This window comes from Lepisosteus oculatus, chromosome 6, assembly GCF_040954835.1.
Source record: "Lepisosteus oculatus isolate fLepOcu1 chromosome 6, fLepOcu1.hap2, whole genome shotgun sequence".
NCBI lineage: Eukaryota > Metazoa > Chordata > Actinopteri > Semionotiformes > Lepisosteidae > Lepisosteus > Lepisosteus oculatus.
Genome location: NC_090701.1, coordinates 816277 through 835047, shown reverse-complemented (window position 1 = coordinate 835047; position 18771 = coordinate 816277). Strand labels below are relative to the sequence as shown.

The following is an 18771-nucleotide window of genomic DNA, read 5'->3' as shown; positions in this document are numbered from 1 at the left end:
TAGGTTGTTGACACTGCAATCCAAGCCAGGTATTTTACTGAATAGCAGAGCAGTGCGTCCTTAAGAGGGGGGATCCCGAACGTGACACTTCATGAATTTATAACACCAAAGTCGTTTTTTTTTTTGACTTCATCTAAACTTGAATGATTAAGTGATTTGCGGAATAACACTATATTAAGAATAATGAGAAATAATGATCTTTTTTCACCATTTCCCACAGCGTGCTGATGTCAGGATCAGAAAGAGCCAAGAGTCTGACCAACCCTCTTATCCCAAATTCCACACCCCCGGAGGACCTTTCTCCCAGGGGCTGTGAAGCATCAGAGTGCCATCAGCCAGGCTTGATTCGCAGTATGGGTTTCATCCTTGCCTCAGTGTTAAACATTATGGTTGTTTATAAGGTATCTTATTCTGATTTATTTCACATTATAGATATTTTGTTGGGAAGTTTAATTCAGATGGGCTGGTGATTCTTACTTGCAAATCAGCTTACTGTTGATTGTTGTAGAGTCCTACGACTGCAACAGACTGCAGAAAAACTCCAGATGCTTTAAGGTCTGCCTCATAGTTAACGTGTCTTCTGATATCATGTATTGCCCCCACATACTGTACCTGTATCTATGAATCTAACACACCATGTGGTAAAAGCTCCAAGAACATCCTTAATGCAGCTTTTTTTACTACGGGGTCACCACAATGTCATGTCATTTTTAACAATGGTGGTCTTTTTGGTTGAGTTGTTGTTCTGTAGCATTTCAAAACACCAAGTCACACAAGCAAAGACTCCCCCTGAGAAATGTTTCCTGGGGAGGACTGTAGGCTTTACATCTTTCCCAGAGGAGAAGAGCTCTGCGTGAGAGGAAGAAATAAAGAAACGATGTGTTTGCAACTCAGGATGCACACAGTCACACAAGATGGTTTGCATCAGAAATTTCACAACAGAAGCTTTATAACATTCACCCTGATTGTGATAGCGGTCTTATCTGCATTAGTGTCCTCGCTGAAGGCAAAACCCTTACAATGTGTAAGAGGTTGCTATCTTTTCAAAGCTTAATACCTAAATGTTCCACCACATACAGTTTTACACTCATTACTTTTAATCCTTATCCACTAGATAAATCACAATAGCTTAAGAATTTCTAAGCTAAATGGGATGCTTTTCCATTTGGGAAAAAAAACATCAAAAAAACATTGCAAATGTGAACACAAAGTACACCAACTACTTTTCTTTCCAACCTACTGCAGTATACAAAACCCTGCAATTAATTAAAGAGGTATACTGTGTGGGAGGCACGGTGATTCTCAGACTCTAGTGTTTTCTGATGCTTAAATGACTAGTTCTATGGATACACTGTGACGGCTCACATGCGTGTCCAACATCTTGCCATTCCTTCTGGAAATGAGGCTGTGTGATAACCCATACAGCACATTCTTCTCACAGTTTAGCTTAATCTGACATATTGAACACATGCTGTACATTGTAAAAAGGGCAGCCAGGCTGTTATAAAGGCCCAAGATCTAGAGTTTTACTACTCAATCAATCAATCAATTTAATTTGTATTTCACCCTTTTCAGCACTTTGTCACTTCCAGACGTCTGCAGGAGTTACAAGTGGGGCTTTGAGCAGAAGAAGGGTGGAAATGACCACCCCTTGTGTTTCTGTACAAGAAAGGGTGAGCATACTGTGTGTCCTAATAAATTAATTGATGTCTAAGTGGCCCACACCACAGTGCCTGCTGTCCTGCTGTCAGGTTCACCTATGAGACTAGATGTGTACAAGGAGAAGCTGGTACCCCAAAATACAGTCTCTCTTTCAGGAAGAACCCAGCTTCTTCTAGCACCCACATAATATGGGTCTAGTCATGGAGATTGTGGTCTGGGTATAGGACATGTACAGGTTTTCCTTTTCCTGTACCTGATGGGTTAAATGTAAGAACGTCTAAGAAAAGGGTATTGTTTTCAAAACAAATAACATGATCTGAGAATTTTATTTATACATGAATTCTACCGAGGAACAAAAGAGCAGCTTTTGAGCAGCTTTTAATAGACCCTCCCTGTCAATGTCACAGCAATCACACAAGCCTCTGTAGCAACGTGCGGAAATCCAAATTGTCTTTCAATTTATGGCTATGACACCATTTGTTGTGAGGCAACATGCTCCACAGATATCATAATCCATGAATGTATTATACGATCCTGGCACAGAGTGTTCAGTTTTGAGTTTGGTTAATCAAAACCCCAAATATAGCATTAGGAAAGTGCAATAAGTTAGTGTCTGGCAACAGAAAATCACTCATGAAGCAGATTCACAGAGTCTGCTCTCAAGGTCAGTTTATAAGTACTCTATTTCTAAGGGACTATTCAAATTGAAGCATTGTTTTGTTTTTGAACCTGGATAAATCAAAATGGGGTGTGAATGTGGGGGGAAATGAGAAAAGAATCACACAGAATGAAAGAGGCTTTGGACAGACTGCATAACATGTTGAGAGCACTAATAACATCTCAAAGCAGAGTGGAACCTTGAGGATGTGAAGGCAGTAACGTCCTTCTGTGCATATTGTTTAAATCCATCTTTATTAATCATCCATACAAAATGCAAAGGAAAAGTATTCCAAACAATCAGGAGGGTAATTTCCAAACATTGTTTCCAGACCTTAAATCAGAACACATCTGTTTCACACTGGATCCAACCAAGTAAGACTAGACCCTTGACTGAGTGTAGTACAGTACAGTAGTTATGCAGACAGTCCGAATATAAGCTTCACAAACATAAAATGAACGAGACAAATACTAATACTAATACTAAATACTAAAAGTACTTTGTAGAAGACCACCATTCGAGTTTCTTTTGTATACATGAAAGCTTTTTATAAAAAATCGTATCCTGCTTTTAAAGGAGAACTACAAAAAAGGACTGCAATTCATTTTGTGTTGTATTGGATCTTAAAGCAAAACCCTGCTGTGTGACCAGTACAGTACTGTAGTAGAATATTCCTAAATGTGTGTATACTGTATAAATACCTTTCTCAGAAAGAGTTCCTGGGTCAGTTTCTTGATATCCTGAAGTCAAAAGTTAAATGGATTGCATAAACCATTCCACAGCATAACTCCAGAAAGTTCCCTATAACATGCTACTGAGGCACTATAAGGACTGTAAGTGGGAGTTAAGTGCGCTCTGTTTGGCTGTGAGTTCTGCAGTTCAGTTATTCTGTTCAGTGGGTAATGTCAGCAGCTCAGACGTGAATGAACCATCAAGAGAAAGGAGCACTAGTACTCATTTGTTTAAGTTCATGTTTATTGTCATTATACTCATATACAGGTATATGGTATAATGAAATGCTATTTAGCTAGGTCTCAGGCAGTAGTACAAAAAAACAACAATACAACTGTATAAGAAAAGAAAGACAAAGGCAACAGGCAATATGCAAAAAAAAACAGGTAACAGGTAATGTGCAAAACAACATCAGTTGTGCAAAATCATACCTTGACATGTGAGGTAGAGGTCAATTTCAATGTGTGTTTTGTAAATGAATACGCAACCACACACAATTCATTGTGAGAATGGGATTTTTAAAACTACTTCTAGCCATCGTTCCTGCTACATAGATTGAAATACAGCCCCATCCTGCAGAGCCTAGCTTTCCCGTTTCTGACACTGGGCTTGAAGCAGCTTCTGCCCCTCCCAGCTGGTGACTGTTCCTGAGCTGGCCGTGTTTCTGGGCTGGCCCAGGGCAGGGCTGCCTCAGAGAATGGCCCCTAAGCCCCTGATCCAATATCTAAACTGCGGTGCTCCTCCTCGCAAGAGGCAGAAAGACCAAGACCAACCAAAGACGTACAGGGGTTTCATTATAAAATGTGCTGCTTAAACTTTAGAAGACCACTACCGACCGAAACCTTGAGCCAGAGCTTCTTCAAGGCCAACGCTGCCGGACCTACCGTTCCAAGGCTGTCCTGGCTCTGTGCAAGGCCTGCTACTCACACTCAGAATTATGAATACTCTTTAGAGGAAGAGCACAAAAACTGAGAATGAGACAGGAACAGTTGGAAAGGCAAAATCCTCTTTTACTGGGGGTAACTGCAGCATTTCAAAATAAGATTTGGTCTCAGATATGTTGATAATAAGAGGTGGTTTTAACAGAACGACTGATGAGTTAGAAGACATTTGCCCCTTTCAGCAGATCACTAAAGTAATCAGATAGAAAAGCGTTTGCATGCAAATGAGGACATTACAAATGTTTTTAGTCGCCGAGATCATGGAAGATTTACTTTGCCATTTGTAGTATTTTATGTCATTTAAAGCAATCTTAAATTTTTAATTACTGATGGTTATACTGCCAGAAACTGCTTAAGATAAGTAGCATTTTCTTTCATTTAATGGATAAATGAAACGTGGCTGAGCAGCTTGCTTTGTGAGCCTGTTATTAAATATGTATAAATCACAAGCAGAAACTCACAAAATCTCATCGGCAGAGAACGTGTACTGTATAAACCTCGCAGGCTATTTTTTTTTTTACTTTGCATAATAATAAATCTCTTATGCTGCTAAATTAACAATTTGTTCTTTTCCATCATTTTATCCTCATTGATTTACCCCATTTTCTAGTGTATTTTCAGTTAGTCCATTCCTAAGTCTGGGCAGCTGATAATATGAATCTGAGTTCAAAAGTGTTCTAATGACAATACCACATGAGAGATTACAATACACATCTTATATAGACGTAGCTCTCAGATCTTGACAATAGCACGGGGATGTCAAAGTGCCTTTCCTAAGCAATGACTTCAGTGATGTGAAAAGCCTTTGCTGCCTCTGCTTCTATACCTGGGGCTTAATATGAACAGGGATCCCCAGGGAACACTCCTCCTTCGTGCTGACGACTGGGGAGGAAGACACGGTCAAGAGTCACTCAAGAACACTGGCCGGTGGCCACTCTGTGCTTCTAAAGTGTTGACCAGCTTCTGCAAGTTGTCCCATGTCAGTTTTGTGATGCTTTCTGAGTGCACACGGTGCCCTGGTGCTTCCAGGCAGGTGACTGCCTGCCTGACCAGGGTGTGGCTCTTCAGGGGCCTCAGTTCGCGTCAGCAGAGCTCCTTCTGGGTGCGATACGGTACCTTCCCCTTGAACGGAGTCAAACTGTAAAACCTGTCAGCACGCAGCCTTGCTCTGGTACATGTATAGACTGTGCACAACCACTTCAAAGGGGATTTCTGTCTCACGGTGCAGAGACTGATGCCGCTGCCAGCCCAGTGTGTCTCACCCAGCTCCTCATCCAGAATAACAGTGCCTGTCAGCACCAATGGCTGCCTCTGATGTTCTTTAGATTTCCCTACTTCACCACACGCTTCTGCAACAGCTCCCAGTATACTCTGTCCCTATTAAACCTGTTTTCCAGACATTTTATTAGTGTGTGTAGCAGGACAACTTCCCACCAGTCGTGAAAAAAATCCTTCTTTTATTAAACATATGTGTAAATGCAATTCACTTTGTAATGCGTTGTCAGATCTCCCTGTTTATCCATTCTTTTGTAAAGTCTTATTACAAAAGAGGGAACCCTCTCAGAGATGTAATATTAAAGCAAAAGTGATTTAAAGCAATCCAAGCAATATTAAAGTAAAGTAGAGTATTAAGATGCTTGCACTACAGCTTTTGTGTAGAATTTCTAATATGGGAATTATATTCCTTTCATATTTTTCTGTAGAAAATGTAGTTAAAGATTAATATGCCATCAGACATTGGGATAAGTGGTTAGAAAATGGATGGATGTTATCTGACAAAGCCTATTTTATAGAATGTGCTCATTGATGTGCTGCTCAGTGTTACAATAGCAATAATGTTACCTTCTGAATGTGTCACACTGCTGGTTCAGAAGCATGAACGACTGGACAATGCAGATTTTCTAGGTGCAAATATTTTTAAAAGGTTTAAGTCTCCCCTCTAGTGGCCATTTTTTAAGCTCTACTTCCCTGTCAAAACAGTTTAAACTATCAGAACTAAAAACACCTACACAGACTAATTATTTTATAAATGATCAAAACATTCATCAAATCTACAGGACTTTCTAGTAAAAGATAGAAATAGTAAATGAAAAAGAACACCTCTTGAGGTCATGACCATCCAGTACCATAAGGAGTGCAGATGTTTATTGTTACAGGAATCACAGCGTCAGGTTAAAATATATTTGTTAAGAACTTGTGTTCCGGGTTCAAGGCCTTAAACTTTTAACTTTTAAGAACAGTTGCAGATAAGAAGAGGCTGCACGCACAAAAGTGCATTTCTGCACTTTTAACATATTAGCTTTTCAGTATCAAAACTGCCTTAAGGATCTCACCCAGCGAAGCAAGACAGGTGATCAGCTTTAACAACAAGACTTGTTCCAGACTTTTACAACCCCTAATGCAAAGAAGTGCCTCCTGTTATTGATTTGAAATACACTTCTCCATATTTTCCACTTGTGTCTGGTTTATGTTTTCCATTTATTCTGAAGACAGGCCACCGCGGTGACTCTGTTAGTGCCTTTGAGGATTTTGAGTACTCAGATCAGTTCCCCTTGCAGTCTTTGCTCTGGACTAACGAGATTCAGTGCTTTAACCCTCTCAGTGTAAGACAGTCCTTTGAGCTCGGGAGTAGTTTGGAATGGAATGAGCCCAGCAGGTGAGAAACCCCAAGAGCTAGAAATCTCTCTTTTATAACCTTTCCTCTCTTTTATAACCATGCTCTTACCTTCAGGAAGGTCATGCAATGAGCGACTTTTACCAATGCAATCTGTTAAAAACCGAGAGGTAACAGTACACTAAGATGTCAGAATGCTGATATGCAGTGTTAGAGGACCTATTCCTCTCCTGCAAGTAATAATAATTCCTTCCACTTCTATAGCTGGACACTCCAGTCAAAGAGCTTTATTGTAATGGGGACTCCCCTCTGCCACCACCAATGTGCTGTATTCACCTGGATGACGTGACGGCAGCCATAGTGTGCCAGTCCGCTCCCCACTCACCAGCTCTCAGTGGGGAGGAGAGCAGAGTGATGAAGCCAGTTCAGAGGTGGGGATTATTAAGAGTCCATGATTGGTAAAGGCCAGGGGGAAATTTGGCCAGGATGCCGGGGTAACACCCCTACTCTTTTCAAGAAACTCCCTGAGATTTTTAATGACCACAGAGAGTAAGGGCCTCGGTTTTACATCTCATCATAAAGGCGCATTTTTTTAAGGTGTCCCCGTCACTATACTGGGGCATTAGGACCCAAACAGACTGCAAGGTGAGTGCCCCCTACTGGCCCCGCTAACACCTCTTCTAGGGCAAACCTTAATTTTTCCCAGGAGGTCTCCCATCCAGGTACTGGCCAGGCTCATGCCTGCTGAGCTCCAGTGGGTTGTCAATTGGGAGTTGCAGGGTGATATTGATCCTGACCGTGTGTACACATTATGGTGTTTAATGTTAAAAGGTTTGGTTCACACTGATTTTGTTTTTGTCACACAAAGACGCAGACACAAGTGTTTTTCATGCTGTCTTGCTCCATCAACTACATACCATAAACGCAGAGAGCTGCAGCCCTCTCTCGTGTGACAGCAAGCCAGGCCCTGCTGCAAAAGTCCAGTAACAGAGCAGCTGTCAATGAGCTTCAAAGAAACCTCCATACCAGTTCTGTTGTAGTCATGTCAGATGTTGGCTCCTAGTGGATTTCACCTCTTATCCACCCTGAAGCAGCGATTTGTTCAGAAAGGCGACAGTGAGATAAGGGAAGGCATGCAAGTGTACCCTAAGAGCTTTGAAGAAAAATGTCTTTCTGAGGAGAATTGAAAAGTCAGAAGTAAAAAGTCAAAAGTAAAGTTTGTCCTTAAAAATAATGTGATTCGTATCAGATGATGTACCAGATGTAAAGTGGGCTTGAGACTTTTCAGAACCTCCATGATGATGTGGCCTTTCTCTTTCACCTCTAAAATTATATTGATGGAACTTCCCTAAAGTTATTAACTTCGGTTCAGAAATTTAAGTAATAAAAAAGACAGTGCATACTGATACTTGGGAATATAAGTATTGATATTTTCATAAGCCAAAAACCAGGTTTAGAAGATTAAGATAGTGGATGTTTACATTGAAACATAGTAATCAAACAGCTACACAGGTTGAAATCAATTGTAATCACGATTTGAATCCAATCCTGCACTATTCTGTTTTGCTTTCTTTCTCTTCTCTGCCTTACCTTTAGCATTTAATTATAATAATAATAATTGCTTACACTTATATAGCGCTTTTCTGGACACTCCACTCAAAGCGCTTTACAGGTAATGGGGATCCCCTCCACCACCACCAGTGTGCAGCCCCACCTGGATGATTTACCCACTGTTTGGCTAGGGGCAGCACGATGCTGCAGTGGTGAGCATTGCTGCCTCACTCAGTTTAATTCTGGTCCTGGGGTGCTGTCTGCGTGGGGTTTGTATGGTATCCCCATGTTTGTGTGGGTTTCCTCCGGGTGTTCCTGTTTTGTTTGACATGTTATAGAAAAGATATTGCTGCTCTAGAGAATAACCAGCCAGTTGCAGCATCAGGGAAATGTCCTAAACTGACAGGATTCAGGAACAAGTAAGGGTTTATTCCGGATGAAATGAAAAGAAAAAAGACACAACATTTCAACTGAAGAAGAAGGCTCCAGCTGAAGAAGGCTCTACAGCCAAAACTTTGTGTCTTTTCTCTTTTCAGCAGGGGATAAAGCTTTACCTGTGCCTTTGCAGCCCACGCATGCTGGCGCAGCTCCCTGCGTGAACAGAGGAGGCCTGATACAGGCACGCTCTACCCTCCGCCTTATGGGAGCAAACCGCAAGCCATTTTAGTGAAGCTGATACCCTGGTTCATTTCAAGAAATGGTCGGATGAGATCCTTGTTTCAATTAACTACTCAAGACCCAACAGGTCAGATGGGCACAGTGGCCTCTTTTTGTGTTTGAAGCCATTGTTCCTGTCTCTTCTTCTTTACACGAGAGCAGTTTATGGCTGCGGATGTGGCTGCAGCTCCGAGAGACATGTAGACAACCTGCAGGTAGTAGGAGTTCAGGGAATCAGCTTCATGTTAGGGGTCAGTTAATGGGACAGTACATACTCCACAGAGGTATGGAATATTAGTCATATTAGTCGCAGGAGTTAGAGCAGGATGGTAATGGGGGGTAGAAAAACTGGGGCAAATTTTTCACAGGGCCAACCCAGTTTTAAAGGTGCCCTGTTTGCACCACATCTCCTCCGTGGGATGAAAGATACGTAATGAAACTTCAAATCTTTAACAGCTCTCATGTTTCACAACATTGAGAAACAGAATTCTGTAACTCTGTTCTGCTGTGTGTACATATCCAACGTTTGCAGCCACAGACAGTTGTTAATATTCCCATTCCAGTAATGCATAGTAATTGCTTGCTGTTGCTGCACACTATAGCCCTGAGAGACACATGTATGAAGTCTGCACCATGCTGTATTGTGCAGAATGGGGAGAGCAAAGAGCAAGGCTGTTCCTTAACGAAACAGATTTATTAGAAAAAATCCTGGCTTGACAGCCAAAAATGCTCTAAACAGAACCTTTATTGACCTGAAAGAAATGAACTTACAGGGTTGCAGGCTTACATACACTTCGCATTGTTACATTAAGGCAATTATATATACATAATATTTAGAAATCGTGGGTGATGTAGAATTTAATAACATGCACAATAACATGAAGCAGAAATAAAGCCTTCTTAAATGTGCTGTTTTGAATGTTGAAATTGATCATAGCAATGTAATTTGCATATATCCCTTAATTCAAATAAATAATGTGTTGTTTTTTGTTCTTGTTTCACATACTGTAGCCTTGAGTTGTGTTTCTCATAAATATATAAGGTGTACTGTCTCGATATATAAATATGCAATGTACATGTAACATTTAATTACAGCATATGCTCAAAAGTTAGTTTTCCATTTTTAAAATGGGATTTTGCATCAAAAAACCCCGAGGGGCTGAGTACTGTTGTTAGTCATCAGCGTTTCAGCCATTAACGATTCAACTGCCATATCAATTTAGAATTTAGAAAGCAGTTTATGTCACAACAAATTTTATGTGAAATAAAATTTGTGGCAAAAACAAAGAAAAAGTGACAAAGCTTTCAGCCTGTGTTCCATTTCTTGTTAACAAACAGACCCTGAAAGGTCCTCCGGTCAAAAATCAGAAAGGCTCAATTATTTTGCATTACGTCAGATAATTCAGAAAAAGGCTTGTGCGTGGACTGCCGCTTCACACAGGGAATTCACTATGCTCCATGTGTGGGAGTACAGCTGCAGCCCCAAATTAAATTATTTACACAATCTGTGCATTTATTCTGAATTTGTAAAGTTATCCAGGGCCTTTAGCCGATGTCTGAATGTTTTGATAGAATTTTTCTCTGATGCAAAAATCGTTAAATGAACCATACTGTGCCTTGGCTTACGGCAACTTTCCGACCAGCCACTGCATCACCACTGTTCGAAGAGCACGTCGGCACTTTCCACTGGGCATTTTAGATAACCAACAAATTATCTCACGGCTTACTTAATTTGCCAATTAGTTATTTAATTTTAGGAACAGTTAGCAGGAATCCTTTCACACTAATTAGATTGGAACACATTACTGGGAAATTCTATAGCTTACAGCTATGCTAAGATGCTGAGTCTGTGACTAGACCTGACAGAGACAGGAAAACAGTTCTTAACATCCAGAATACATGGGAAAATGTCCAATGATTACAAATTGTATAGGTATTCTTCTGTTTGCCTCTGCACAAGTGAGGATTTATTTAGTAATGACTCAAGCTTTATGGTACTTGAGTACTTCATTCAGATTAAGTTATACACTAAATTAGTACTTAATTAAGATTTCCTCACAGTCTCTTCTTTTCACAACTGTGTAACATTCCTTTTGAGGAATGAGGAAGCATTCTGGCTGCTCTTATTTGATCTCTTTCATTTAATATCAGCACTTTTCATGATGTGTTTGCCTCTTTGTTGCTTTTTCATGTTGTCACACCCCACACTCTCCCACGCAAACGGCATTGCATTCCCAGAACCACACACCTTCCCATGCTCACTATTGAGAAGCCACTTGTAGTATTCTCCTATGTGTGGTTCCAAGCCTTTTGACTGATCTCCTGTTACTAATCTTTGCTCCTGCCTTTTGACCTTGCCTTCTGGATTTTGTCTTTTGGATTGTTTTTTGGATATCTCTCGTTACCAGACCCTTTGGATTTCATCTTTTGGATTGTCCCTTTGCTACTGTGTTCTGTGGGATTCATGGTCACACATAAGGATCCTCCAATTCTACCAATAGGTTCCTTGACACATGTTGCTTTTCATTGAAAGCAATGACAAAACAATATGCACATCCAAATTATTTTCATGTGATACTATTTCAGGTTAAATACCAAGTTTGTCATCATGACATTCTTGCTACCTGTATGTAATACTTCTATCTCCACCTTCTGAATGGTGTCCAGATGTAATAGGTTTACTAACTATGTGGGAGTAATGTTTATTGACATTAATAAATCAATAGAATTCTTAATAAAGAATTAATAGAATAATGAATGTTAGATCCCGCATAGAGCCCTGTGGCACTCCATTAATCGTATCACTGCCTTCTGGACTATCACCTCTTTCAGTTCTCCATCCACAAGCACACACTACCTGGGTTTCAGTTACAGGATCTGTCTTCTTTGAAATGCTTGAATAGTCTTTTCTAACCTGCCTTTCTTGAACAGGGATAAGCTAATTGTTAGGTTGTCATCCACTTCAGCAGATGAGGAATTCAATGAAAGTGGTGGCATTTTCATTTGATTTGTCATTTGTTTTTATTTGCAGATTCAGAAAGGGCCATGATGCAGTTTATTGACCCACTTTAACTAATCTATATTTACTGCCTGGCCTGTAGCTCCCATTTGGAGTCCTGATGTTTCCAGTTATTGCTACTGCTTACAATGTTAGACAAGCTGATTGTAACTGCACTAATTGCTGATGAAGACAATCCATAAAAATCAAACACGGAATGTCTGGTCACATAGCACCAACTTTCACACAGGACACTAAATCTTCAAGTACTTGGTGGATCTCCTAGGTGATTATTCTCACCATTTACTCTAAGAAACTAGTTTAAACTGGAACAAATGGTGGCAATAGGTAAAAATGTCTTTATATTGCTTATTGACACAACAAGAAGCACAGGGTTCAAAGGTGAGCCAAGGTAACCTCTACTGACATCATAAAGGTACTTATTACAGGGCCATTATCATGACATGCCTCTGCTTCAGTAATCAAAGTGTGGTACTGAGACCTTATTGAACTGGCCTTTAGAACAAAAACACACTCTAAAAAAGATGTGCTCCTTTTGTTTAAGTTGAGCACATAAATGTAGGAGAAACGCTTTTTTGTATATTTAACTTGTTGTTGCTGCTGCTGCTCTGCATTTTTGTTTTTGGTGTTTCCTTAATGTATTTGCATTGAAGCACACAGTATGTACACATAAGCATCTCATTGCACTTGTGCATCTGACAATCAACTGGAACTAAAGCGAAAAACATACACTATAAAGTCAAACAATGATCAGTGCCCTGTAGCTTGGTCTTGTCATACAGTATGTCATTAATCATGACTGGGACTGGTCAGCAGTGGCATGGGAGGTTTCCAAGGAAACAGACATTGCTTCTGTAAGTGGTGTTAGTACACCATATGTGGCACTCTTCCCTGCAGACCAGACTTTTCAAACCGGTGCCCCAGAGTGGTGACCAGGGTAAATGTGCTGCAGGTGGAGCTCAACTTCAGAGAAGCCATTGAACTCTGAGGTCCTGACTGCCTGGACAATGAGGATCGGAAAGCACAGTTCTCATAAGAAGGGGTGTTGACCCCAGAGTATAAGTTAAATTACAACATGGCCTCACTAAAGCTCCCCCTTAATTCAAGTGCTGAAGCCATCTCTCCCTCCTCTCCCAGGCCTGCTGCTGGCACAGAATGCTTGCTCCACGTCAGTGCTGGATGTGCAGGGTCCTCTCCACCAAAGGGAGTACAGTATTTGTGGTCCTCTAGGACGAACACAATGCAAGTGAAAGTAATTATTGCTGAGTGAAAGTACTGCAATATTTTTCCTGCTCAAAGTAAGTGTTTGATCTTACTTTGTTGAAACCAGGGGTCATGTCTACTGTAACAACTGTCAAAACATCTTCATAAGATAACTCTGCTTGCTCTTTGATCCTTCCCATTGGACTAACTGTCCAATATTTACTGCGGGCGATTACTAATTTTGTGTTTTTCATCTGTATTGCTGGTACTGTTGATTAATTCAGTATTAATACATTTCAATTACTGCCCTAAACTTGGCAAACCATATATTTAATTTCCCGCAAAATTCAATACTGAATGTTAAATCAAAGCTGATTTCAGTTACAGCACCCTGCACTGTTGAATACAACAGCAGAAAAGTCTTCAGAAATACTTCTTTCATGTGTTTTGAAGAAAATGAAGAAAAAATGAAGAAAAATTTCATACTCTACATTAACCTTGAAATAACCATGATATTCCATCATTCATTAAAAGAAGAACCCAAACCTCCTTTTGTGCAAGCTCCAATAAACTGGCTGCAGAATGTTTCTGGTTCTGTAAACCTTTACCATTCAGTAGGAAAGTAGCAGCATGGTTTCCAGCTGGAAAGGAAACTGGGATCGGTACAGGTGTTTAAGTAAAAAACAACGAACGGTTAAGGTACCTGGCATCCATATTGCAGAAGAAATCGATTCTTTTAAATTGCCTGGATCACTGAGACCTGCTGTTGTACAACATATATCACCTCTCAGAAAGCTGGATTGAAAAGAGCACCAAAGCCTCACGTTAAGAATAATGACCTGGAACCTGATGACAGTCTTTCAAATAAGGACCTATATCTCTTATTAATTATCTTTAACTGTAAACACCCTTTTGTTTTCAAGTGTAAGCACAGAATCCATTTGCCATAAAATAATCACACCTACATGACCACTGTTGTTAGCTGTCAGTCAGAAATTCATTTTTCCCTTTGAGTCAGAGTCAAAAGTCGGATTGTTAAAATGCCATTGGATAGTAAATGAATAACAGTTCAATATTTCTTACAAGAAAAAGCCTTCATATTCCTTTTTATCAGGTATAACATTTGTGACAAAGCTTTCATTATCCAGATCTTGAATATAATAAGTAACTGCATGAATCACTGACCTTCTTCAAGGTCTTTCATTATTAAAAAATTCAATGTCTGAGTGCCAGAGCTACTGTAGGTAACAATGTCACAAATACTGCTTAAATAATAACACTCCTCCGTTTCAGGAGCCAAACAGATGTCCTTTGCTGGGAATTATGCTTTTGAATTATTCTGTAATGATGTCTACCAGGAGTGCAGCCACCGAAATACTGATGTCTTCAATCTATCAGGTAATACTGAAAAAAAAATCATAATGGTTTTAATGGAATATCAAACACATTAAAGCAGCATTAACTGACATCTGCAACCTGTTTAATTAACTATTTTTGTAATAATTCATCAATCCCATAGACAATTACAGTAATGGGTACACAAAAAATGCTAAGCCACAGTTTTTCAGCAGATGCTTTCTTTCCTTTTCATTTCAGTGTTTCTTGGGCTCTGATAACAGATGCTTTCTGGTCAGGTGAGAAATTCACTTTTAGCAGCAATACTCCTCGAGAGCCAAAATCCATCATGATGGTCCTTCGGCCACTGGAGAATTATAGACTTGGCCTTTTCACCTTCAGAAGACTGGATATGAAAGAACTGTGTCTGGGCCTCAGCAATCTCCCCAGGAATCACATTTTGACTTCACTCTGCTTCATAAACAAAGGTATCCTGTCCTACTAACACTCCTGTAAGTCAATTTACTGTTAGAATTCTAAAGGGAAAGTCTTCACATTATTTACTAGTCACCGTATCTCCAGTACATCTGCATTTTGTTGTACAGGCTGCCTGGATTTGATCTTGACCACAACTTCTCCACATTAAAGAAATGAAACTGAACACCAAGATTTAAAGGTTTGTCATGCGGGCAAAAACAATGAATGTCAAATAACTACATGGTGCAATATTTATTTAAGGCAGTGTTTGAGATTATAAGATGTATTGTGCAACCTGGAAACCATATAAAATATATTCCCAGTCAAACAATAAATTATTTTAAAGAGAGTTTCACTTATAGGATATCCACAGGCTTGGCTTAGTGGGAATAAATACATAAACAGAGACGACTGAAGCCCATGGTTTAAGAAGAGGACAAATATACACTCATCAATGAGCTGCTAGATTTTCCATCAGGCTGAAAACCACACACTTCTCTGAAGATTCCAGTGGGACACCTGCAGCAATGCTGGCTTTCATGTGAGGTCTGGAGAGCTGTCTTGATAAAGACAGGAGCTTTATACCGCTGCCACTATAATTACCCAGAAATACAACTGGCAGTGGCTGAGCGTGACACCAGGCACTGACATTGCTTTCATAAATGAGTTTCTCATTACTCTGCCTTCATCTAGATAATTTCATTTAGTGACCATTTCAGGAAAACGGAGAGTTACAATTTCAGATAGGATTTCTGGCACCTGCCTTGAAACATGTGAAAATTGACTCTTACCGCGGAACAGGGATAGTGTTGGATAATGTAGCCCTGTGCAAAGAGCAATCAAATCAAAGCATCTAGGATTGTCCATTACCCCACTTATTTTGCAGAGCAGAAAGCCTGAATAGATGTTAAAATGTGTATAAATAATCAAAAATGGGCATTCCGTACAAGTTCATCAAGTTAATGAATTCAGTATCTATTTTGTTTTCAGAAAAAAGCAGAAATGCATTCCAAAATATTTTTTTTTTGTTTCTTTATTAGCCCTATACAATTTCTTGCATTAGGAATTTGTCTTTTTGCATACCCCAGCTTTTCTCCATGGAGACACAGACAGGGAGAGAAGCTTGGGGTCAGAGCGCAGGGTCTGCCATTGTACGGCACCCCTGGAGCAGTTGGGGTCAAGGGCCTTGCTCAGGGGCCCAAATGTAGGATTCCTCTGCCAGCTGCAGGATTTGAACCAGCAACCTTCCAGTCACAGGTGCAGATCCTTAGCCACAGAGCCACCTCTCCACCACTGCTAATAGATTAAAGTACAGAGGAGATGTTCAATACTTACCACTCTTCTCAAGTCCCAGCTGGGTATAAAATACATGGCTGTACTTTCTGCCCTTTGCTGCTCAGGATTTGTCTATACTTTCAAAACTCCTCTACTTTCCCAGAATCCCAAAGCAGCCATATCACCCTGCAGCTCTCAACTGGCAGCCCACTAAAGCTCAGCAAGTGTGAGCCTGGACAGGACCTGGATGGGTGTGAGACCTGGGAAAAATGGCTGGAAGAGGTGTTAGTGGGGCCAGCAGGGGATGCTCACACTGCAGTCTGAGAGAGTCCTAATGCCCCAATATAGTGACAGGGATGCTATACTATGAAAGGGCTCTGTCCTTCAGATGAGATGTAAAACTGAGATCCTGACTCTCTGTGGTCATTAAAAAAATCCCAGGGCATTTCTTGAAAAGAATAGGGGTGTCCTGGCCAAATTTTTCCATTGGTCCTTACCAATCATGACCTCCTAATAATCCCCCTCTATGAATTGGCTTCATCACTCTGCTCTCCCGCTGGTGTGTGGGGAGCGTTCTGGAGCATCATCCAGGTGGGGCTGCACACTGGTGGTGGTGGAGGGGATCCCCATTACCTGTAAAGCGCTTTGAGTCGAGTGTCCAGAAAAGCACTATATAAGTATAAGCAATTATTATTATTATTATTATTATTATTATTATTAGAAGTGCTCTTGTGCATAATTACCCCTGAAATGTTTGGGATTCTAACAGACAACATTCTTTTACCTTTTTACCTCATTCTTTACCACAAATATCACTAAATTATTCCTATAAGAGATATTTACCACAGTCAGGAATTCTATTTGGATCTACAGATTTTTTTCTTAGCCCCCTCTATGAATTGGCCCCCTGGATAGAGATAAAATCATCCACCTGCTCAAAGACTTAAAAAAGAAAAACCCAAAGACTGAGAAAAGAAATACAGATGAAACAGCACGTTGGCCATACCCAAAGATTGATACATTATAGCTCAAGCCCATAAACCAAAGCAAAGCCCCAGGGAAAAACAAGCACAGAAATGCAAAGTTGCAAATCACGATTGCATTTTTCCAAGAAGGACAGTCTGTCTTTATCCTGCAGAGACACGCCTCTGCTGTTTGGCTTCGTGCCCCTAGAACCAAGACTTATAAAGATCTACAGTGCGTTTCCTGCCGTTGTTTCTGGAGCTTGAGCTTCTGGAGCTCTTTTGCTTAAGAAACACAAAGCTGTTGATTTGCCGAACCAGCTGGGTACAGCTCGGTGATCCTCTACGCGGGAGGCTGGAGTGTTACAGAGACAGTGTGGAGAGCTAGCAGTCAGCACCAGCCCACCAGAGGGCTTCAGGAGGCTGTTGACCTGAGTACTTGATTTCCCTCCATCAAGGTGAGTGCCTGCTTTGATCCAGAAAGGAGGAGGAGGGAGCTCAGGACTTGAACAAGAGTTAAAGAGACGTCACGGCTGGAGAGGTGGGTGCCGAGCACACCGGATTGGACATGGCCCAGAACCAACATGGCCCAGACCTGCAGGTCTTTAATTAACAGGCAGAAAGGAGGCAGAAAATTGTCAAAAAGGAGGAACGAAGCACAGATGAAGAAAGCCAAATGATTCACCTCAGATCCAAGAACAGAAACAGTCTGCTGCTGTTGTTGTTTTTAACCAGAAGAACAAAGACGAATACAAAACCTTTTGCCAATTTTATTATCTCCCCAACCCCTGCACACATGCTGTGGACATATGGAGTCAGAATGACCGTTAGCTGTTGGTGCTCTTTTTCTGTGTGCAGGGGAGGACATTGAAATACACATGTCCAGCAGGCAGAGAACAAGTTACTGCAATTCCAGTCCAATCAGGCAGGTACGGTAAATTCTCACTTCATGTGAACTCAGTGTTCATGCCCACCACTGACTTCACTATCCAGTGACCCCACTCTGCAGTGTAAAAATACAGCCAATAAAAACTCACACATACTGATCATCATCTTAAAGTTCCATAGGTCCATAAGCAGATCACAAGATTTAGACCACTTAAATCCTGTTATATACTGCAAATGATGACTCGTTATACAACAAATTGCATTTCAAAACTGAGAACAGGAGACACTTCTTTATTCAAAGATTCCCCCAGTCTGTGAGGATCTGGAAACTTTCCATATCGTGGGAATGTGGGAAGAGCTGCCCAGCCATGTCGTTGATGCCGATACCTGACTTCTTTTGAGGAAAGGCTGTTACAAGCAGGCATACATCTCTTAACTACTAGCAACCAAACAATCTGGATAGGATTAATGACCCTCCTTCGGTCTGTAGCCTCTCCTGTATCCTTGTGCTCTTAAAATGCAGATGATCGCCAAGGTTCTAAGAAGTTTCCCAGCAATGCAGTTTGCTGAAAGTGCTCTTTAATCAGTCAGGGCTCTTTTGCAGCCATTATCATACAGTAGACGAGAGACGCGAAGGCTCTCCCAGACTCTCAGTACCGCACACCCTATAATAGCCCAGGCAGGAAGAGGGACCACGCACCCTGCGCCCTGAATCTCTGACAGAGCACTTCAACTGCAACATTTCTAACAAGAGCACTGCAGCGCGCACAGCAGCAGTCGGGAGCTCTCCGTCCCAA

General features: G+C 40.9%; 1 long non-coding RNA gene across 1 annotated transcript; it reads left to right on the top strand.

The window, feature by feature from the left end:
- Positions 1 to 13017: 13017 nt before the first annotated feature.
- LOC107078317 (uncharacterized) lies at positions 13018 to 15018 on the top strand. The gene is made up of 3 exons (XR_001479255.2): positions 13018 to 13132; positions 14331 to 14435; positions 14634 to 15018. It is a non-coding gene; the product is annotated as an uncharacterized lncRNA (long non-coding RNA).
- Positions 15019 to 18771: the final 3753 nt, after the last annotated feature.